Source organism: Gracilinanus agilis, chromosome 3, assembly GCF_016433145.1.
Source record: "Gracilinanus agilis isolate LMUSP501 chromosome 3, AgileGrace, whole genome shotgun sequence".
NCBI classification, from domain to species: domain Eukaryota; kingdom Metazoa; phylum Chordata; class Mammalia; order Didelphimorphia; family Didelphidae; genus Gracilinanus; species Gracilinanus agilis.
Genome location: NC_058132.1, coordinates 11,047,181 through 11,071,262, shown reverse-complemented (window position 1 = coordinate 11,071,262; position 24,082 = coordinate 11,047,181). Strand labels below are relative to the sequence as shown.

At 39.6% G+C, this 24,082-nt stretch overlaps 1 pseudogene; it reads right to left on the bottom strand.

Annotated features, from left to right (window-relative positions):
- Positions 1-285: 285 nt before the first annotated feature.
- The window catches only part of LOC123240735, a 65,652-nt pseudogene continuing 41,855 nt past the window's right edge, over positions 286-24,082 (bottom strand).

Sequence of the window (24,082 nt, the reverse complement as noted above, 5' to 3'; positions counted from 1 at the left end):
GCTCATCAATGTCTTTCTTTATTCATGAGAGGAATAAGATATCTATCCAAAAGGAATTCTGGCTTGGAAATCAGAGACAATTGCTGCCTGAAGGCCTTACCACACTGATCATATTCCTAAAGTTTCTCTGTAGTGTAGATCCTCTTATATTAAATAAGCTAAGAGTGGCAAGTATAAGCTCAGCTTCACTTATGGGGTTTCTCTCCAGTGGGGATTTTGTGATGAAGCAACTGTGGAGCACTCATAGAAAGGCTATCCGAATTTATTACATACATAAGGTTTCTATCAAGTGTGGATTCTCTGATGCCTAGCAAGACTTAAACTGTGTGTGAAAGCTCTTCCACATTGTGTACATTCATAAGATTTCTGTCCAGAGTGAATCCTCTGATGCATAGCAAGATGGTCCCTCCGAGTGAAAGCCTTTCCACACTGTGAACATTCATAAGGTTTCTCTCCAGAGTGGATTCTCTGATGTGTAGCAAGATTGCCCCTCCGTGAGAAAGCCTTTCCACACTGTGTACATTCATAACATTTCTTTCCAGAGTGGATTCTCTGATGTGCAGCAAGAGAGCTAATCTCTGTGAAAGCCTTTCCACACTGTGTACACTCATAAGGTTTCTCTCTAGTGTGGATTCTCTGATGCTCAGCAAGAGAGCGACTCTCTATGAAAGCCTTTCCACACTGTGTACATTCATAAGGTTTCTCTCCAGTGTGGATTTTATGATGTGCAGCAAGATGACCCCTCTGTGTGAAAGCCTTTCCACACTGTGTACATTCATAAGGTTTCTCTCCAGTATGGATTCTCTGATGTGCAACAAGATGACTCCTCTGTGTGAAAGGCTTTCCACATTGTGTACATTCAAAAGGTTTCTCTCCAGTGTGGATCCTCTGATGTGCAGCGAGACTCACCCGGTCTATGAAAGTCTTTCCACACTGTGTACATTCATAAGGTTTCTCTCCAGTGTGGATTCTCTGATGTTTAGCAAGATTACCCCTTTGTGTAAAAGCCTTTCCACAATTTGTACATTCATAAGGTTTCTCTCCAGTGTGGATTCTCTGATGTTTAGCAAGATGACCCCTCCATGTGAAAGCCTTTCCACACTGTGTACATTCATAAGGTTTTTCTCCAGTGTGGATCCTTTGATGTGCAGCAAGACTCACCCTGTCTATGAAAGCCTTTCCACACTGTGTACATTCATAAGGTTTCTCTCCAGTGTGGATTCTCTGATGTTTAACAAGAGAACTCCTTTCTGTGAAAGCCTTTCCACACTGCGTACATTCATAAGGTTTCAATCCAGTGTGGGTCCTCTGATGCACAGTAAGACTCATCCTGTGTATGAAAGCCTTTCCACACTGTGTACATTCATAAGGTTTCTCTCCAGTGTGGATTCTCTGATGTGCAGCAAGCTTTCCCCTCTCTGTGAAAGCCTTTCCGCACTGTATACATTCATAAGGTTTCTCTTCAGTGTGGATTCTCTGATGTGCAGCAAGACTCTTCTTGTCTATGAAAGCCTTTCCACATTGTGTACATTCATAAGGTTTCTCTCCAGTGTGGATTCTCTGATGTTTCAGAAGATGACTCTTCTCTGTGAAAGCCTTTTCACACTGTGTACATTTATAAGGTTTTTCTCCACTGTGGATCCTCTGATGTACAGTAAGACTCATCCTGTGTATGAAAGCCTTTCCACACTGTGTACATTCATAAGGTTTCTCTCCAGTGTGGATTCTATGATGTGCAGCAAGTTTACCCCTCTCTGTGAAAGCCTTTCCACACTGTGTACATTCATAAGGTTTCTCTCCAGTGTGGATTTTCTGATGTCTAACAAGATGACCCCTCTGTGTGAAAGCCTTTCCACATTCTTTACATTGATGAGGTCTCTCTCCAGAGTGGATTATTTGATATGAACCAAACTCAGAGTTCTCACTGAAAGGTCTCCCACCTTTATTACTCACAGAAAACATCTCTACATATTTACTTTTGGGATGTCTTGTGAGATCTAAACTCGAGCCATAGGTGATTCTACCTATATTATCCTGATACATGGGCATTTCAGGAGGCTTCTCATGAGATTGATTAAATCCTACTTTTTCAGGAAAGCATTTGCTGTATTCACTATCCAGACAACAGTCATTTCCTGAGGTCAATTTCGTATAAGGATTTAGGACTGAACATTGCCTGCATTTCTCTGCTACTTCATCAAATTCACAGTCACTCTTTGGATTCTTATTTACCTTGATACTAGAGTCACAGATTTCTCTCAAAATCGAGTCAAAGGGACTCTTATTCATGCCTGTGGGAGGGCCAGATCTTTCCACAAAAAGGCACAGCTTTGTAGACACCTCCTTTGCTTCAAAATTAGTCTCTGCCTCTGAAGGAAAAAATAAAGATATAAGCACAAAACAAAAGGGGACATGCACACAAATGGAATATAAGTTCCTTCCACTAATGGCAGTAAGTAAACTAATTTTTATTCTATTTCCCAAGGCGAAAATGAATTTTCAAACTTAAACAAGCATAACCAGACTTTGGATATACACCATTTGGTCATAATTGCAAGATGGTAGACATTAGAAATACTCTCACATACAATAACAATTAAACCTCACAACGGATCTGTGATACAGACAAGAGCAAAATTCTCATCTTACTTCACAACTCATATCATATTTAAGAATAGAGAAGTGACCTAACCACCTTTCTTGCAAGTAGACTACAACTCAAACCCTGTGCCTAAGCTTGCTTTGTTCATAGTATTAAGCAATCTTTGTCCATTGTCCTTTCTGTCTTTTTTTTTTTTTTTAAACTGTTAACTTCTGTGTATTGACTCATAGGTAGAAGAGTGGTAAGAGTGGGCAATGGGGGTCAAGTGACTTGCCCAGGGTCACACAGCTGGGAAGTGTCTGAGGCTGGATTTGAACCTAGGACCTCCCATCTCTGGGCCTGACTCTCAATCCACTGAGCTACCCAGCTGCCCCTCTGTCTTTCCTTTTAAAGTCACTCATTGTTAATCTTATAATTGTGTCAATCTCAGGTAATCTTCCAGATATTATATTCCCATCATTTTGTCTGCACTATCACATGGTCATTTTTGGTAAATTTTATATGCTAAGCTGAGAAACAACTTCAATCTTTTTTAACTCTCATGCAGCAATTTTCAAATTGCAAAATAAGTTTTCTTCATTTTTATAGAGATGCAAGATATTATGCCATTTGGTACAGACATACTAAATATTCCCCTTATTTTACAATCTATCATACATTATGTCTCCTACTCTATACTGAGTCCATCATGCATCTCTGAGGAAGTGAATAGTATAATTCAGGGTTGGTCTACCAGCCCCCAAGTCTAGCCCTCCCTTCACTACAAGATAAAAGTCTATTGGGTGTGATAATGAGATTAAGTCTAAAGATGGACAAGGTCACATGGGGTAACATCACTGATACACCTGCTTTCACTTCAGTTTCTTGACAGGAGATCTTTGAGTCTTTTTTTCTCTAGCATCCATAGTGATTCCCCTCACTGAAAACAGGAGTAAAAATTTGCCTTTGGAACTGGAAGCCCTGGGCATAAGGAAGAACAAAGGGATCAGGAGAGAAAAATAAAAAATTTGGTCCTCTTAATGGAAAGGGGACATGCAAATAAGACCCACAGAATGATTTCTGTGGTATTGTTTATTTAGACATTTACAGCAGGGCAAAGATCAAGTAATGTATTTGCAATCAGAAAATTCCATCTTGATTTACCTCTTATAATAGAAGGATAGGAATATTCCATAACTTTCATTATCTAGAAATTAAAGGCAGTTGGAAGTGAAGACATCAGAACCTGGAGTCAGAAAAACAAATTTAATCCACCCTGAGAGAGATGGTAAGTGGATACCTCAGGGGTAAATTATTTAATGTTACTTCAATTGCCTCAACTATGAACTGAGGACAATAGGAGTATCAAACTCACAGGCGTTTTGTGAAATTAATGATAATTATGAACTCCTTTACTGAGCAGAGGAAATAGAGCAAGTATTTTTTTTTTAAATCCTTAACTTCTGTGTATTGGCTCCTAGGTGGAAGAGTGGTAAGGGTGGGCAATGGGGGTCAAGTGACTTGCCCAGGGTCACACAGCTGGGAAGTGTCTGAGGCCGGATTTGAACCTATGACCTACTGTCTCTCGGCCTGACTCTCAATCCACTGAGCAACCCAGCTGCCCTGAGTAGCTTATTGCCTTCCCTTTTATTCCTATCACCATCCCTGGAATTTGAGGGAAGAATGAAGGAGGAATGAGGATAAACTTGCTAGACTAGGTAGAACTGGGGACTGTCAGCTATAGTTTCATACTTCTTTTTAAATTTCATTTCCATATTGTTTATTTTTAGAAGTGAATAATCATAAAGCCACAACCTCAAAATAAAAATCCAAATAAACAAGTGAAAAATTGTATGCTCTCATCTGCATTCTAACTCCAAGTATTCTTTCTCTGGAGGCATTTTTTGTCACAAGTCCCTCAGAATTGTACTGGATCATTGTATTGCTGAGAGTAGCCAAGCTGTCACAGTTGAACATTCCATAACATTACTGCTATTGTGTATCATGTTCTCCTACTTCTGCTTATTTCCCTCTGCATCAGTGCATGGAAGTCATCCTAGCACTTTCTGAAATCCTCCGGTTCATTATTTAATACTACACAATACCATTCCATCACCCTCATATACCACAATTTGTTCAGCCATTCATCAACTGATAGACATCCCTTCAATTTCCAATTCTTTGCTACCACCAAAAGAGCAGTTACAAATATTTTCCTTTAAGTAGGTCCTTTCCCTTTTTTTTCTGATCTCTTTGGGGGTACAGACGTAGTAGAGGTATTATTGGATCAAAAAGTATGCATTGTCTTTGGGAGTCATTCCAAATTGCTCTCCAGAAAGGATGGATCAGTTCACAAATCCAACAGCAAGGTATTAAGTGTCCCAATTTTGCCACATCCCCTCCAATCTTTGTCATTTCTCTTATTATCATACTGGCCAATCAGTTAGGGGTGAGGTGATACTTCAGAGTTCTTTTAATTGACTTCTCTAATCAAGAGACATTTACAACATTTCTTCATATGATTGTTGATAGCTTTGATTTCTTCATCTGAAAACGGCTTATTTGTAACCTATGACCATTTGTCAACTGGGGAATGATTTGCATTCTTGAATAAAATTGACCTAGATCTTTATATGTTTGAAAAATGAGATCAGAGAAATCTGTCATAAAACAGTATTTCCCAGTTTGTTATTTCTCTCTTAATCTTGGTTATGTTGGTTTCGTTTGTTCAAAACAATTTAAATTTACTATAGTCAAAATTATCCATTTTACATCTTATAATGTTCTCTATCTCTTATTTGGTCATAAATTCTTCCTTTCTCCATAGATCTGCCAGACAAACAATTCTATGTTCCCTGAATTTAAATATAATATCAACCTTTATGTCTAAATCATATGCCCATTTGGACCATATCTTAATATAGGGTATGTGCTATTGGTCTATACCTAATTTTTGCCATATGATTTTCTAGTTTTCGAAGCACTTATAATTTGCAAGCATTTTACACAGTTACTCTAGACAATATAACATATTTTGGAATCTATGTGCCAAGAGAAGCACAGGAATTATATGAACACAACTACAAAACACTTTTCACACAAATGAAACTAGATCTAAATAACTGAAAAAAACATTCATAGCTCTTGAGTAGCATGAGCTAATATAATAAAATGATAATAACCAAAATTAATTTACTTATTTAGTGCCACACCTAACAAATGACCAAAAAATATATTTCATAGAATTCAAAAAATACTAACAAAATTGATCTGAAAGAACAAAAGATCAAGAATGTCAAGAGAACCAATGAAAAAACAAGGTGAAGGATGTTGGCCTAACAGTTCCAGATCTTTAACTGTACTATAAAACAGTGATCATCAAAATAATATGGTATTTGCTAGAAGATATAGAAGGGTGAATCAGTAGAATAGTCTTGGGGTAGATGACCTCAACAATCTAGTGTTTGATAATCCCAAGGATCATAGTTTTTGGGATAAGAACTCAATATTAGACAAAACTTGCTGGGAAAATTAGAAAGCAGCATGGCAAAAATTAGGTACAGAAAAATTTCTTACATCTTATACCAAGATAAGTTCACAATGAGTATATGACTTTAACTTAAAGAGTGATATAAGTAAATAAACTAGGTGAACAAAAAATAGTATATCTGTCAGATCTATGGAAAAGGAAGTATTAAAGACCAAGCAAGAGACAGAGAACACTAAAAAAGATGTAAAATGAATCATTTTGATTATATCAAATTTAAAAGGTTTTATACAAACATAATCAATGAAATCAAACTTAGAAGGGAAGCAACAAAAGGTGGAAAAATTTTTATAATGAACTTCTCTGACAAAGATCTAATGTCCCAAATATACAAAGAACTAAGTCAAATTTATGAAAAACCAAGCCATTCCCCAATTGACAAATGGTCAATGGAGAAGAATTGGCAGTTTTGAGATGAAGAAATCATAGCCGTCAATAATCACTTGAAAAAGTACTTTTTCAAACCCTCCTCAATAGAGAAATAAAAATCACAACAATTCTGAACAACTCCCTCACAGGGAGCAGAGAAAGAACAAATGGGGTCTGAATGCAGATCAACAGAGACTGTTCTTCCCTTTATTTTATTTGTAAGAGTTCTTACTTTAGGGTTTTAGCTTTATAGGAGGCTTCTCTCACAACATGACCAATATGGAAATGTTTTGTATGATCATACATGTATAACCTGGATCAAATTGCTTAGCATCTGAGGGAGAAGAGAAGGACATAGTTTGGATCTCAAAACTTTGGAAAACATGTTATAAATTGTTATTATATGAAATTACAAAAAATAAAACAGCTTATTGCTAAAGCTTACATTTCTAGTACAATATTAAATAATAATGGTAATAATATGCATCCTTGCTTCAGGCCTGATCTTACTGGGAAGGCTTCTAACTGATCCTCATTGCCTATGATACTTGCTGATGGTTTTTGACAGATACTACTTCTTATTTTAAAGGATGGCCCTTGTATTGCTTTGCTTTCTAGAGTTTTTAAGAGGAATGGGTATTGTATATTGCCAAAGAACTTTTCTTCATCTACAGAGATAATTGTGTGATCTCAGTTAAGATTGCTTATTGATATAGTCAATTATGCTGATACTTTTCTTAATATTAAACCAGCTTTGCATCCCTGGTATAAATTCCACCTGGTCATAGAGAATAAACTTTGTGAGTTGTATAAAATTTTTGCATCACTATTCATTAAGGAAATTTGTCTATAGTTTTCTTTCTCTGTTTTTGTTTCTCCTGGCTCATCCATCAGCATCCTATTTGCATTACACTAAAAACTTCATAAGATTGCTTTTCCTATTTTGTCAAATCGTTTAAATAGTAGTTAGATTAATGTTCTATTCTATTTGCCCTTTTTTCATTGAAAACAAACTCCTAGTCTTATTTATTAGTTCAAAAGTTCTTTTACTTTCAGTTTTATTCATTTCTCCTTTGACTTTTTGGATTTCCAATTTAGTGTATACTTGGATTTTTAATTTGTTCTGTTTCATTTCCCCCCTCTATTTTATTAATATAAGTATTCATTGATAAATCTCCCCCCAAGTACTGCTTTGGTTACATCCCAAAACTTTTTATATGGTGTCTCCTCACTGTCATTCCTTATAAGACATCATTGATTATTTCCATCATTCGTTTGGTGATGCAACCATTTTGACCAATTAAATTATTCAATTTCCAATTAATTTTAAACTTTTCTTTCCATTAATTCTTATTGACAATATTTTTATTGCATTATGATCTGAAAAGTCTGTAGTTATTACTTCTGCTTTTTTGCATTTCATTGGGAAATTTTTGTACTCTGGTCCATGGTCTTTTGTGTACTTCTCATGTGCACCTGAAAAGATCTATTCCTTTTCCATTTCATTCCATTTGCTCCAGATATCTATTAAATGTAACTGGTCTAAAATTTCATACACTTCCTTTATTTCTTTCTTTTTTATTTTTTAGTGAGAGTTCTGATAAAGGAATGTTGATATACCCAACCAGTACAGTTTTATTAGCAATTTCCTTCTTATTTACCTTTAGTTTCTACTTTAAAAATCTGGAGGCCATATCAATTGGTGCATATATGTTAAGAACTAATATCTCATTACCTAGAATACCTTTTTTATAAAGATGTAATCATCAACCTTATCTCTTTTAATCAGATCTACTTTTGCTCTAGCTTTGTCTGAGTTCATAATTGCTATTCCTGCTTTTCTTATTTGGGTTGAAGTGCAATAGTTTCTCCTCCATTCCCTTCCCTTTACTCTCTGTTACCCTCCCTTTAAAGAGTGAGCATGGGAGGCAGTAATGAGAGCTTAATAAGAGTCCAGCATCTTGAAGTTGCCTTCGGCCCAGCTATGGGATATGGAGCAGTGCGTAGGGAGTGAATTTTCTGCACTACCCTTTGCCCAGTTTTACATCCAATTCTTCTTTGTCCCCAGAAATAAACCCTTTCTGCCTACCTTTCAGCTGTTTTCCTCAGGAACCTCACCTTACTCTGACCCTTGTTCATTCTGTGATTCTAGAATTCTAGAAGCACTCTTTTAAGGATCTTTTGAGATTCTCAGGGTAGTTCCAACTTTTCCTTCTGCTCTGCTGCCTTCTTGGCACTGCCTCCCCCATTAATACTTAACAAAAAATCCTTTCTAAATACCACTCATCCCACATGGGAAGGGGCTGCCTTTGCAGGTAGAGCAATCCCTTCAATGGCCATCTCCAAGAAAAATCTGTATTGGTATTATCAGAGAATTTGCACAGAAAAATTCAGGTCTAATTAGAAGGTCAACTAGATGACTTTTGTGATTAACTTGAGGAATGTAAATCTGTAACACTTTTAAGTTTTCACCTGAAGCTACCTAAATTTGAAGAGAGATAGTTTCAGGAGCAAGAAAGGAAAGTCCCAGCTTCTCATCACAGAATTCAAAGACTTTATTTTCTTTTTTACCTAAAACCAGGCAGGAGGAGAACTCTGTGCATAGATCAGCACTTCTGCTTTTTTAATCATTGACAAAGGCTTAAAATGCTATACCTTTGGCATGGAATGAAAACATTAATGCAGTTTCAAAGTTAACAGAGAAATGGTTCTTACCCACAAAGAGTAGATTTTGCACATTCTCCAGCATGACCTCCCTGTATATCTCTTTTTGAGAAGGGCCCAACAGGCACCACTCCTCTGGGGTAAAATCCACAGCCACATCCTTGAGTGTTATTGATCCCTAAACCAGCAAAAGTCACAAGATTTAGAGGGGATCCTGCAGAATTCATCCAATCCCGGCCTCATCAACTAACTTGAAGAAAGTGAAGCACTCAAGAGACTCATCCCAAACTCTTCACCTTCAAGAGTGTTAGAGCCAACTATGGAGACCAGTCATTTAGAGCCTAATGGAATACTAACAAAGGAATTTTCTGTCTGAATTGAAAATAAATATTGGAAGAATAAAGACTGTATGTGTCTCACTCTGAAATGCTTTTCCTTGTGAAAGGGAATTCTTTGTTCTCTTTGTCTATTCTGAGTTAACACTTGATCAAAGGTAACTTAAGTACCCCTACTTAGTACCTCACCAAATTGTAAAGACAGGATTAACTCTCCTTTGTCTACTTTTGAAATTGAATCAACAAAAGCTTAAACACCCTACTTAAACTTAACAGTAGGTAGAGGAGCTCACAAATCACTTAGAGAGTTCCACCCTTTCAACTCAATCAGCCAGGAAATTAAGAATTCATACCCTCAGAAACTCAAGTGGCCAGGAAACTATGAATCCTTTTAATAAGAATTTACACCTCCATAGGGTGAGAAGTGGAACCCACAGACACTGCCCCCAGGGCAGTGCTAGACAATTTGGAAGCTGTGATTGGCCCCTGTGAAGAGGGGAAAAGGACAAGAAGTCACCATCAAAGCTACAAATACTTTGGCTTGGGGGAGTCTAGTAGAGATAGTCTTCTGGGACTGTCTCCTGGAGATAGTCTTCTGGGGAGAGTGGGCTTCAGATCTGCTTCAGAAGGTCAACTTCTGTGTCAGATTGAACAGTCGTCTTTCATACGTCAACACCTTCAGCTCAAGTCATCATCCTGACCTACCTCTTGGAGGGAACGTGGGTGAGTGAATACCTGGCTTTTCTTTCCTGACTTCTTGACAAAATTTAATTCCCATTTAGGGTCAACAAGTCCTGGCTGAGTTGAGCACTGGAACAATATTTAGTTAGGCTAAATATCTTCTCTACCTTTTTGTATTTCTCTACTTTCACTCTTTCCACCTCTTTTGTAAATAAGAACTATTAAAAGTCATTTCAACTTTGAGCAATACTTTAAATCGGAGAACACCATATTATTTATAATTTTCACATATTTTAGTCAAACCATTAATTTTTAATCACTACATTCCTATAGAATTAGGGAGAGAGTATATGTTCTCTGAGGGAGGTAGGAGATTCTGTAAAGAAAGGAGAAGGTGATCTGAAATCCCTCCTCATCAAGTGTCAGAATTCATCTAATAAGAACATTTTTTTTGACAGTTGTAAGAAGGAAGCAATTACTAGATATTCTGGGGAGGAAATATTAGCAATGATTAATAAGGAGAAAACAACGAAAAAGGAATTCTCTACTTAATTTCCTAAGAGGCTGAAAGACTCTTATCTATATGAAAGCATAAAGAGGACTCCAAAGTTATATGAGATCAGATTCTTTTTCTAGCTAAGTGAAGAAGAGGAGTCTTTTGTTCTTATATTGAGAATTTGGCAAAACACTGGGTATGATGTGCCAAGACATTCGGTCTTTACTTTTTGATGATTGTCATTTCTTACTAGAAAATATTCAATTATTTTGTATTTAGTGTAAGAAGGAAAATTTAGGTATTTATAGATATATATTAAATATGTGGCCACCAGGAATCAACAATTTAGGTTGATTCCGTAATTAAATCAGACCCAAGTCAGCATCGGGTTGAAGAGTTTATTTACAGTCTGGAGGTAAAAAGTAGGAATAAAGAGAAAAAGGAAGAGGCTAGTCCAAGCCAAGGCCTGGACGGAGAGAGAAGAAGGTTATACAGCTTAATAATGAAGCTGTAAGCCACAAGGCCCAACAGCCAGATAGGCAGAGTTTAGAATAGGCCCAGCTAGGCCAAGGAAGTCAGCCTAACTTACCCACGTGACAATATAGAGCATAATCTGTCTGTGGTCTCAGGAGATGCTTCTTCTTCCAGTTCGAGAAGGTAACTGCCCCCCACAGGAAGTTCACTAACTTACTTAAAGAGATAGTGTCTTTTCATCACTTCCTGTGGTCCACCTCTAATTCAAATGGACAAATGGCAGTTTCTACATTGATTTGGACTGCCTAAAGGGCAGTCCCTTATTCTTGATTTGTTACTTATTGTCACGTGTGGGTAACTCGCCTCCCCTCCCCACTAAGGGAGGTGAGAGTGACATCATTAGCATGCCTAGGTTGAGTAGATTTTTGACTATTAATGGGCTGGAGCTAATTCTATTTACACATTAGATACAGAAGAGTAAACGTGAAGAGAAAAGGAGGGGGTGTTCATCTTTTAAAAAGATAACATTTGATTAATTTGGTTTGGGGACTGAGCTCATTCATAAGAAAGACATTGACTATAATAACCGGAATTCCCAAGAGGCAGAATTTATTCATTTTTAATTAATTTATAAATCAACTGGTCATTCAATGTGGTCAGTTGAACCTCTCCACAATATAAAAGAAAGAAAAAAGGTAATTCCTCTAGCACTGGTGTCTCCTCTTTCTCTCTCTTTCACTATCTATCTAGACACATATAGTGGTGCCTTGATACACAAGCACCATAAGTCATGAGCAATTTGAGATACCAGCAGCCACAAGCAGGATTTTTTGCTTTAGCTCAAGTGGATATTTGAACCACAAGCTTCCCCCTGTGGGAGGAGCCCAAGGTGGATGTAGTAATCAGTACAAGTCAAATTCAGGAAAGGTTGAGGATTTAGGAAAATATGAAACAGTTTATTGAAAAGACACACCCAGAAAAAGTTGTAAAAGGTCCTACATCGAGCTGTGTAAGGACACTAGTTTCACACAATATCAAAACATTCTAAAAGGAAGAAACAGACTTCCATGGAAAGGTTTTTGTTGAAATGGCTTCTAAGTGAAATTGAGGAAAGTGTGGCAAAGCAGCCAAAATTAAATGAAGAAAATTATAATTAAGTCAAAAATAGCAATTAAGTTTAGCAATAGTTACATATCACAAGTAATGTGTAAGGTTAATTTTGCATTTAAATGTTGCATTAAATGTGTAGAGAGTAAGTTATGTTAATAAGGAATAGCCCACAAAATGAAAACATTTTCTGCAAGCATCTTCACCTGACCTTGAAGGTAAATAATATTTCATAAGCAAGTTTACTTCTTTATATTCTTTCTTATTATCTATAAATATATTTATTTTTTATATATAAAGTACATTTTTGATTTTAAAACATATAAAACAAAAAAAATTAAAAATTTGTGTGTTTCACCAATGCAACTACCAACAATTTGGAAATAGGTCTTGATCAAGGACACATGATAAAACCAGTGGAAATGTGTGTTGGCCATGGGTGGGGGAAATGCGGGGGGTGAAGGGGAAAGTAGGAGCATGAATCATGTAACCATGTTAAAAATGAATATTAATAAATGTTTAAAATTTAAAAAAAAATTTGTGTTTTTTGGGGGCAAAACAGATTCTCAGATAAACAAAAAACCACTGAAAACAAGGATTTAAGGATCCTCAATTTTTCCCTCATTACTTCTTCACAAGGGAAGCAGGTCCTTGTCCATACAAAGGTGTCAGTTCAAGCTTTCCCCAGGCTTGTGGCTGACCTAGCACACTCTCAAAATGGGTCAAAGTTCACCATGGCTTCATGGAAGCTCTTCTTAAACTCCTTCAGCTCTGGATTGGTTGTCTTTCCTTTCGAGGTCAATGTGCCTAGCTCACTTCTCCTGGGAGTTCATGCTGGACAGCTCTCAGGGGTAAAGTGCATCCAGTGCAGGGATGCTGCTAGGACGACCCCAGGACATGATTTCTGTGGGGAGGGGCTTCCCTTTACACATGAGAGAAAAAATGTAAGACCTTCAATATGATCACATGGCAAATATTCCTAAATGGAAAGATGACATCTGTAAGTCTTAAAAGGTTTTATCATTAGCATAGCAGCTAGAAATACACATAGGGGTTGCAGGGGAAGCTATTTAGGACATGTCAAAAAAAATATAAAAAAATCAAGAGGTGAAAAAAAGATAACACTAAAAGAAATGGGAAAAGAGATAAAATGGGTTAAAATCTGTCACATAAAGAAGCACCTGAGATGGGAGGTGAGAAGACCAGAACGATGGAAGGGAGAAAGACTCTGGCAACAGGTAATACTTACACCTCACTCTCCCTGGAACTGGCTCAGAGAAGGAAGAACAGGCAGACTTATTGGGAGACAGAACTGTCTCCTGCTCTATAGAGAACTAGAAGGTAATAAGAAATGGGGGGGGGGAGTAATGTGAGGGAGGGAGAAGTTGGGGGGATGTTCAAAAGGCTCTCTAGTAAAAAGCGACTAAGAAGGGAGGAGGTAGGAAGGGGAGTAATATAAGGGAGGGGAGTGACTAAAAGTGAAACACTAGAGAGGAGGGAAAGAGCGAAAGGAGGAAGTGAAAATGGAGGGGAATACACAGACAGTAAACATAATAATGAATGTGAATGGGCTAAACTCACCCATAAAAAGGAAGCAGAGAGCAGAATGAATTAAAAGGCAGAATCCCACCATATGTTATCTACAAGAAACACGCCTGAGGCAGGTAGATACACTCAGGCTAAAGGTAGGAGGCAGTAGGAGAATCTATTGGGCTACATTTAAGACAGAGAAGACAGGAGTAGCGATCGTGTTCTTAGACAAAGCTAAAATAAAAGTAGATCTGATTAAAAGAGATAAGGAAGGCAATTACATCTTAATAAAATAAATAATGAAGAAATATTAGAGGAGCAGCTGGGTAGCTCAATAGATTGAGAGCCAGGCCTAGAGATGGAAGGTCCTAGGTTCAAATCTGGCCTCATACACTTCCTAGTTGTGTGACTTTGGGCAAGTCACTTAACCCCCATTTCCTGGCCCTTACAGAGTTTTAAAAAAAGAAAAAAGAAATATCAGTACTCAACATATAGGCACCAAATGGTATGGCATTCAGATTTTTAAAGGACAAACAAAAGGAGCTTAAGGAAGAAATAAAGAATAAACTGTATTAGGGATGATCTCGACCTTCCCCAAGAGAACTAGATAAATTGAACCAAAAAATGAATAAGTAAGGGAAGCTAATGAAATGTTAGAAAAATCAGAGCTAATAGATATCTGGAGAAAACTGAATAGGGATAAAAAGGAATATGCCTTCTTTTCAACAGTACGTGGTACATACACAAAGACTGACCATGTATCAGGCCATAGAAGCCATTTCAACAAAAACCTTTCCATGGAAGTTTGTTTCTTCTTCCTTTTCAGAATGTTTGGATAATGCGTTAAACAAGTGTCATCTCACAGCTCCAAAACATGACCTGTTGCAGCTTTTTCTGAGTGTGTCTGCTTTTTTCTAATCACCAAACTTTTGAGTGTGTCTGCTTTTTTCTAATCACCAAACTTTATTTGGGTTGTACGTGTTATATAAGCCGCCACCTAAACTGCTGTGTGACAACCCCCGACCTTAGAATTCCTTCTCAGCCCCCTAAGAGGAGACAGAGCTCTCTCTCCCTTTTGGCCTCACTTCTTGTCTTCCTCTTTCTTTTCCTTTTGCCATCCTCAGCAGCCTGTGAGGCAGGGAGCCCATGGCATTCTAGATAGCCTCATTCTTGGAGTTAAAGCCTGGAAGATAGAACCTTTAATGAGTCCTTCTGCTTCAAAGTTCTACATATTGTTGATGTACCAAGACCGTATACCTTGGTCAAGTCAGAAACACGCACACTTTGCTCTTGTTTTTCAGTGGTTTCTTGCTTTAATTTCATGGACATCCTCCTTCTCTTCCTCTCAGCATGGCCCCTGTTACTCATTTTCTTAGGACTCATGGTTAAAAGTTAAGAAATTTACCTAAAATACTGATAATACAGAAAAATACAGAAGAAAGCAATGCAATACAGATGCTCACAGGGCAAGATAAACACTGACCTAAACCAGACAGCCTCGTGTCACTTGTGAAACCAAAAGTTTTGCAGGCTGCCTAGTGGAGGGTGGTGGAAGCTCGTGATCCAAATATCTGTTCATGACTTAAAGCAAAGAATCCCGATGGTGTTGGCTCATATCTCAAAATGCTCGTGACTGATGGTGCTCCTGACAAGGAACCACTGTATGGCTGAGGCTGGTATGAAACCTAGCTGACAGGCATTCCCAGGGCCAGATGGATTCACAACTGAATTCTATCAAGCATTTAAAGAAAAACTAACCCCAATACTATATAAATTATTTTATGGCTTAATATTAGGAAAATAATCCATATACGTGACCATCTCAATAATGAAACCAGCAGAAATCACATGATTATCTCAAATAGATGCAGAAAAAGTCTGACAAAATATAACACTCATTCCTATCAAAAATACTAGACAGTATAGGAATAGCTGGGGCTTTCCTCAAAATAATAAACGACATATATTTAAAACCATCAGCGAGTATCTCATCTGCAGTGGGGACAATTTGAAACTTTCCCAATAAGATCAGGAGTGAAGTAAGGATGCCCATTATCACATCTATTATTTAATACTGTCCTAGAAATGCTAGTAGTAGTAATTAAAGAAAAAGAAATTAAGGTAGGCAATGTGGAAAATAAACCATCACTCTTTGTAGATGATATGATGGTACGCCTAAAGAATCCTAAAAAATCAATTAAAAAGCTAGTGGAGACATTAACAACTTTAGCAAAGTTGCAGGGTACAAAATAAACCCACATAAATCACCAATATTTCTATATATTTCCAAAAAACACTCAACAGCAAGAGTTAGAAAGAGAAACTCCATTTAAAATAACTATAAACAGTATAAAATATGTGTGAATTTATTTACCAAGAAAAACACAGGAATTATATCAAAACAACAACAAAATACTTTTCACACAATTAAAATGAGATCTAAACAATTGGAAAACCATGAATTGCTCATGGGTAGGATGAGCTAATATAATAAAAATGATGTTCCTATTGAAATTAATTTACTCATTCAGTGCCAAAGCTATCAATCTTTTTTTAAGTTTTCAAGAGTTTTTAAAGTTTTCAAGAAACTTTTTTATAGAATTAGAAAAAATTATAACAAAGTTCATTTGGAAGAACAAAAGATCAAGACTATCAAGAATACTAATTTTAAAAAATGTGAAGAATGGTAGCCTAACAGTACCAGATCTGAAAATGTACTATGAAACAGTAATCATCAGAACAATCAGGAATTGGCTAAGAGAAAGAAGGATCAGTGGATCAGTGGAACAGACTTGGGGTAAATTACCTCAGTAAGCCAGTGTTCCCTAAATCCAAAGATCCTAGATTTTGGGACAAGAACTCACTATTTGACAAAAACTACTGGGAAAACTGGAAAACAGTATGGGAAAAATTAGGTTGAGATCAATATGTCACACCCTATACCAAGATAAATTCAAAATGGATCAAAGACTTAACTATAAAGAGTGAAATCCTAAATAAATGAGAACATAATAAAATACCTGATCCATGCAAAAGGAAGGAATGTAAGACAAACAAGAGATAGAGAACATTACAAAATGTAAAAGGAATCATTTTGATTATGTTATATTAAAAAAAGGTTTTGTACAAAAAAACAAAGCAACCAAAATTAGAAGGAAAGCATGAAAGTGTGAAAACATTTTTTTTAACAAAAATAACAAAGGTCTAATTTCCCAAATATAATAAGGAAAGAAGTCAACTGTACAAGAAATCAAGCCATTCCCCAATTGACAAATGGTCAAAGGTCATGAATAGGCAATTTTCAGATCAATAAGCACATGAAAAAGTGTTTTAAATCGCTTATAATTAAAGAAATAAAATCAAACAACTCTGATGTATCAACTTACATCTAGCAGATTGGCTAATGTGACAGCAACAGAAAGTAACAAATGTTGAATGGAATGTGGCAAAATTGGGACATTAATGCACTGCTGGAGTTGTGAATTGATCCAATTATTTGGAAGGCCATGTGGAATTATGCCCAAAGGGCTTTAAAAGAATGTATATCCTTTGATCCAGCTATAACACTACTGGGTTTGTATCCCAAAGAGGTAATAATGAAAAATACTTGTACAAAAATATTTATAGCTGTGCTTTTCGTGGTGGCAAAAAATTGGAAAATGAAGGGGTGTCCCTCACTTGGGGAATGGCTGAACACATTTGGGTATAAGATTGTGATGTAATACTATTTTGCAGTAAGGATTGATGATTAGGAGACTTTCCATATTAACTGGGAGAACCTCAATGAACCAGCAGAACACTGTACACAAAGTAAAATAATGTGGAAAAATCCTTTGCTAGTAGTAGCAATGCAATAAGCCAGGACACTCCTGAAGACTTATGTAAAAGAATACTATCCACTCCGAGAGAAAGAACTATGGGAGTAGAAATGCAAAAGCAAAACATATGAAATCACTTATCACATGTATATATGAGTATGTGACTTGGGGTTTAGGCCTTAAAAATAACTCAATAGAAAAAATGAGTAATAGGGAAATGGGTATCAAGTGACAACATTTGTTCAACTCAGTGGAATTGCTTGTTGACTCTGGGAGTAAGGAAGAGGGGAAGGAAAGAAAATAAATCATGTAAACATGCGGAAAATTTTTAATTAATTAATTATTTTTTAAAGAGATCACTTTATTACAAATATGAATAATATAGTAATAGGTTTTGAGCAATAATACATGTACAACCCAGGGGAATTGTCTGTCAGTTCCAGGAGAAGGGAGGGAAGAAAGAAGGGAGAGAATACAAATCATATAACCATGGGAAAATATTCTAAATAAACTTTTTTAGGTTAAAAAAAATAAAGGAACCAAAATGAAAAATATTGAGAAAGCAACAGGTTAGATAATCCTGTTAAGTTCAAGATAAATGTTTTTATTAGGAAAAAGAAAGACGTAAAGGTTCTGTATGTTACGTGCACTCTAAGTTCCTGATAAGTTTAATAATATTTGAAAATCAGACCCTTAAGCCTTTCCCTGGAATTCCCATCCTTTTTCTTCTACTAAAAACACACCTTTTCCAGACTATGCCCTCACCTGATCTCACCCCAAACTTCTTCCAAAGCCTCCCTGGCAGGCCTGACTGACCTGCCCAAACTCCAGAACCTGGAGGTCAGGAGCAGAGACTGTCCCTGGGCCATCCCCCCCTCTGATGGATTTTCTCACACTCAAGGGTAGATGAATAAATGACTGCATTTGGCCCTGTCTGGAACCTGGGCTGGCTCATCCAGGGAGGGGTTACAGAGGCCCTGGAAAACCCCAGAACACAGGGATTTTTGGGTGACCTTTGAGGTCACGCTGACATTAAGCAGTGATGGATGGGGCCCCTGGAGGCTTGGGAAAGGCAGAGGTCTTAGTTCTGTTGGATTCCACCTATGGAGAGCTTAGCCAGGGCCAGGAATGGACTGCACTCACCTGGGATGGGGGCCTCTGGGTCCCGGGGGCCATTCCCTCTGGCTGTAGGGTCTCTGCTTCCTTCAGACTTTGGTCCTTCAGGGGGTGGGAGCCCCAAGGTGGGGAGACTTCCTCTTTGTACAACTGTGGGGAATTAGAGAGGGGGAGGGCTCAGAGGAGCTCCCAGGGCCCTTTTCAGGGGATCAGATAAGACTCTTCCTAAATGGAAGGGACAGGGAGGGTCAGGCTTGGAAAGGACCTTGGACTGGCCAGGAAGAAGCCTCCCCACCCTCTCTGCTGTTCTCCTTGGCTTCATTCCTTTCAGAAACTACTTTGGGTGCACAGGGTGGATTAAGGGAGACTCCTAGGAGAGGTTGCTGGGGCAGGATATGCTGGACAGGGAGACCGGCATCAGATGGGGTTTGAGGGGAAATGTGTTGGCATTTGTTCTGTGTCTGAAATCAGAGCTCCTTCTGTGGCTTGTGGGCTGGGTTATGTCCTCCACTCCAATCAGGCCCAAGTTGGCTGCTTTGGGAAAGGGCCCTGACCAGCCCCGCCCCAATCCAGAGACTTTGCCCCACGCCCCCAAACACCTCAGGGCTCCCTTTGGGGGGAGGGGGAGAAAGACGGGGCCCATTCTCTCCTCTGGGGGAGGGCAAAGCACCGCTAGGTCTCCTGGTCCAGACAGATCGGCCCCCGCCTGATACCGGCACTTCTGTATTTTTTCCCTTTTCTATGGTCCTTTAGAGCGATGAACGGACACAGAGACACAAAGAGAGACTTCCCCCTCCCACCACCACACACACATACACGCCCCTCCCTCCCCCCACAACCCCCCCCCGCAACCGTCCACCGAAGTTTCTCCCTAAACCCTACTTCCCGAACGTGACTTCAGGCTCATTTACCCGCAACTGGTCCACTCGGGTCTTCTCATTCCCCAGGAGTTAGGGAGCAGAAACTCCCCACTGCAGAAGCCCCGGCTGCAAATTTTGCTTCGCCCCGCTTCCCAGCCCTCTCAAAGAAGAAAGTCCCAAAAAAGACCTCAGTCACCACTACAGGAACAGAGACAACACTCAAGAGATTCCCAGCATGCCCTGGGGCTCTACAAGGGGAGGTGCCAAGACTTGTGTGAAGCCAGGACCCAGGCATCCTGGGAAATGGAGTCTTTCACGATGAGAACGACAAAGTTTGGAGGACGTCATGCCAGAGGCATTCTGGGAAATGGAGTCTTGCTTCCTACGTTTGGATCCCTGCTGGAGGAGGAGCCACACTCCAAGTGTTCCCCTGTCTCCCGGGCTGCAGCTGGTCCTTTTAGTTTACTTTCTGGTAGTTTTAGCTCTGATCCTCCTCGGCCTCCTTCCTGTGATATAGGAGGCGGCCATGGAAAGAAACACGGAAGCATTTCGGAGGAGAGGACAGATCTCGGGTGAGAAGGGACCCAAGAAGCCCCTGAGCCCGACCTCCTCATCTCAGGGAGGACCAAACTGAGGCAGACAGGCTGGTCCTTTTCCTGAATTAGGGGCGGGAGGATGGCTGGTTCCTGTGCCGTATTGATGCTAATAGCAGGGCCCTGGCGTGGGAAAGCCCCAATTTCTGTATTTTAGGAACAATTACTGTGTATTTCTCTCTCAGACCAGGCTCGGAGATTGCATCTAGTCTATGGCTTTTTGCACTTCCTTTTCCTTAAGCATCCCGAAGAACTTCTTCCTCTTCAAGGGGGCAAAGAGTGTTTTCAGGCCTGAGAGGGATCCTTTGTGTCCCACTGTGTGTGGATAAGGGCTGAGGCTTGGCTGGACCATCTCCTCATCAGACTTTTACCAGTTAGGGGTGTCTTGGAGTGCTCCAGGGAGGGGCTGAAAAAGGAGCTTCTCAAACTCTGTTAAGCAGCCTGAACAAGATCTGGGCTCTGGTCACTGGGGAGCCCCCTGACCTCCACGGGGGCTGGTCATGTCTTGGAATCTGGTCCTTCCTGCTGCTGAGCAGCCTGTCCAGCTTGGCCCTCTGTCCACACCCTCCTCTGGAGCCCAGCTTCTCTCTGTCTCTCTTCTCCCTGGGTTTCAGGCAGCATTTCTGTATCCCTCATTCTACAGGAAAGGAATTCATCACAGCCAGCATTTCTATGGCTCTCAGGGATTTGCCACAAGCACCTTACTGGGCTGATGCTCCATTTTACAGATGGGGAAAGTAAGGCAGAGATGCAGTGACTTCTCTAGGGTCACACAGCCACCAAGTGTCTCAGGTGTGATTCCACCTCAGATCTTGATTCCATCCACATTTCCCTTTTCTTCTAGGGGTTCAAAAGAATGTCCTGCGGTCTCAAACCTACTCTTGCCAGAGCAATAGGGATTGACCCTCGTTTTATGTGAATAACATCATGAAATGTTAGGGAAAGAACATTAAGTTAGTCAAGCTTGTTCCATGTGTGGGATCCTGCCTGGCTCATGCCAACTCTAACTTAGGCAATAATAAGAGGCAGAGACAGAATTTGAACCCAGGACTAAGTAGTCTAAGCCCATTGAACTTGCTTCTTCTTGTACTATGCTGATTCCCAAATATATAACGAGGGTGAGAGTGGATGTGAGTGTGCGCGCGCGCACGTGTGTGTGTGTGTGTGTGTGTGTGTGTGTGTGTGTGTGTGTGTTAGGACTCTGGCCATCTCTGGGGGTCATTGAATTGGACCTGGAAGGGATGCTGCATATCACCTAGGCTGACTCTTTTGTTTCACAGAAGAATGTACTGAAGCTCAAGAAGAGACAAGTACATGTCAGTACAAGCCAGAATCTGAACCCAGGTCCTCTCAGTGTTCCTCATGGCAAACAGGAGGGAGGTGTATGCCTTCAGGACTACCAGCTACCTCCTTTCCTCTCTCAGCAGAGGACATCAGAGGGGATCCTGAAACAGCCACTTCCTATCTGTTTCTGAGGATTCAATCCTATGAGGTTGAGGTGGGAGGGCTGAGAGGTGTGGAATGAGGAGGCAGATGGAAGAGGATGGGCAAAGGGTTTTGTGGCATCTCAGGTATATTCTAATCTTGAAAGTATTATTGATGTACTAATATTGTAAGCTATGTGCTCATGTACCAAACTCATGGTCATATTATTTCTTAAACATTGTATTTAACTGGTACTCTATTCATTCTGACCCCTCTCCAAAACTACAGTCCAAAGGTCAGGAGAATTCCTGGGTAGGACCTAAGTGGTCGCAGGGTCCCAGCTCCTATTTTGACAGACCAGATTCCCTACCAGGTCACATGTTGGATTAACCTTCTCCTCTTTGATCTTGTAGTTGTCAATTGAGGCAATGTCATATCATGTGCCATGTCACATTTTCATTAGCTACCTCCCATTCCCCATTCCTTGATTCTCCAATAAAAAATTGGGGACACGTGTAGCTCCCTCTCTTTTTTCCACCATCAGAGAAGCAGGCGTGCTGGAGCCCATGTTATTCAAATCTTCCTTTCTGAGTCTTTCTTTCTTTATTGTGTTCCCTCTCTATATATATCTCCTTCACCCATTTTCCCTCAGTTCCTAACTTCCCTTCTCGGGTGTCCACCCAAAAGTATATTAATTTGTGGCTGCTGACACATTTGGATCTTTTCTGCATAGAAATCATTTAGGAAATTCTTCCTTGTGCCTAGACCAGAGCTAAGAAATATTCAAACAGCCTGGGGAACATTAATACCAAAAGAAAGATATTCCCTGGGCTCCAGCTGCTGAATTTCCAAAGAATAGTGGCCATTTTGGGGGCTTTTCCCTGGGAAAGTTCTTGGTCTGGAGAGGGGGCCTCAGGGCAAAGACTGACATCCAGCATTCAGGGCCAGGAACAGAGTGATTTGCTCCTAGTTGTTGCTGGCTGAACTGGAGAAGAGAAAGAACTGGGATGGCAAAGGAAGTCAAAACCAAGTCTGGGCTGGGGAGGTTGGGTGGCAGAAATGTCCTCAGAGTAGACAGTGAAGAGACAATTTCCTGAGACTTCCCTCCAAAGAGAGATGGACACTAGGGAGCACTGCAGAGTCTCAGGAAGCCAAAAGTATGGGCAGGTCTCCCAAGTGGATACTTGTCTGCCAGTTTTTTTGTTTTTGTTTTTGTTTTTTTTTTTTTACATTTTTAAGCCCTTAACTTCTGTGCATTGGCTCCTTGGTGAAAGAGTGGTAAGGGTGGGCAATGGGGGTCAAGTGACTTGCCCAGGGTCACACAGCTGGGAAGTGTCTGAAGACAGATTTGAACCTAGGACCTCCTGTCTCTAGACCTGACTCTCAATTCACTGAGCTACCCAGCTGCCCCTTGGCTGCCAGTTTTGATTAATTTAAGAAAAGATATTTTACCCTCTGGCTAAAATCCCTGGAAGAGGTAAAGGCATGGAGGAAGGAAGAAAAACAGAGACTGAGACAAAGAGATAAAAACATGAGACAGAGAAAGATAAAGAAGAGACAGAGAGAAAGTCAAGAGAGATAGACCCAGAGAGATAAAGACCAGGACAGAGAAGGAGTTAAAGAGAAGGGTCAGAAAAAGGGAGAAAAGGACAAGAGACAAAGAAATAAAGGCTATAGACAGAGAGAGATAAACATAAAACACAGCAAGACAGGAAAGAAAAAGATAAGAGACAAAGAGATGAAAAGGAAAGAGAGGGGAAGAGAAAGAGGCAAAGGAATGAAACAGATAAAGAAAAGAGAGAGGTAAGGAATTGGGAGAGGGGAGAGAAAGGGAGGCAGAAAGTAAAGGAAGAAGGAGGGAGAGAAAAGAAGAGTTTTCTAAATAATTGAAATAATTGCAAATTCTTAATACGGGTTTCAGAATGCACTGAGGTCACAAAGTGCCCTGCTATTTGGAATCAAAACCAGGTGTTAGTTCTGGCTGGCAATTTGGAACTATGCTCAAAGGGCTATAAAAGATTGCCTGCCCTTTGATCCAGCCATACCATTGCTGGGTTTGTACCCCAAAGAGATCATAAACAAACAGACTTGTACGAAAATATTTATAGCTGCGCTTTTTGTGGTGGCAAAAAACTGGAAAAGGAAGGGATGTCCTTCAATTGGGGAATGGGTGAACAAACTGTGGTATATGCTGGTGATGGAATACTATTGTGCAAAAAGGAATAATAAACTGGAGAAGTTCCATGTGAACTGGAAAGACCTCCAGGAACTGATGCAGAGCGAAAGGAGCAGAGCCAGAAGAACTCTATACACAGAGACTGATATACTGTGGTAAAATCGAATGTAATGGACTTCTGTACCAGCAACAATGCAATGACACAAGACAGCTCTGAGGGATTTATGGTAAAGATGCTACCCACATTCAGAGGAAGAACTGCAGGAGAGGAAACATATAAGAAAAAACAACTGCTTGAACACATGGGTTG